The sequence below is a fragment of the Elephantulus edwardii genome, unplaced genomic scaffold (assembly GCF_000299155.1).
Source record: "Elephantulus edwardii isolate Elephantulus edwardi_28Jun2011 unplaced genomic scaffold, EleEdw1.0 scaffold00318, whole genome shotgun sequence".
Taxonomy (NCBI): domain Eukaryota; kingdom Metazoa; phylum Chordata; class Mammalia; order Macroscelidea; family Macroscelididae; genus Elephantulus; species Elephantulus edwardii.
In genome coordinates, this window is record NW_006400068.1 from 2,777,765 (window position 1) to 2,778,367 (window position 603).

Below are 603 nucleotides of genomic sequence, written 5' to 3' on the forward strand. Positions count from 1 at the left end.
CTTCTGTCCTCCCTAGTCATTGTCCAACTCTCTGATGAATAACAAGTGATTGCAAATACCATGGCCTGTATCAGGCGCACCTTAGTTTCCAGAGACACACTGTTGCTCCTGAGTAATTTCTCAATTTATACTTCTCTATTCCAGGAATTCTAATTCTCTCAACACCATGAGATTAGCTCATGGTGACAAGTTTAGACAATATTATAACCTGGGCTCAGGAACTTGACCTTGCTCCAAATATGGCCCAAAGGTGAATAGAGTTCTCAGCAGTCTTTGGCCATTTCTCTTGGGTAGAGTTGGCACAGTGTGCAGAGACAGAGGAACTCAGGGATTGGCTAAAAAGGACCAGTTTCTTGGTCAAGGTGGCCAAATGCCCAGAGCTGAGGCAAGAACACAATTCAGGAAGATAAAACTGAATATAAGTTTAAGAGAAAGCAGAGCACCCCTTAAAAAGAACCTTTCCTTTTTCTGAAATAGAACTCATAAAAACTTCAAACTCACCGCTGTCCAGTAAAGACTGATTGATAGCTGACCCTGAGTCAGATAACAGAAACGGCAAAGGAGGTTGAGTTTTCAAGTATGGAAATACAAAGGAAGAGGAAC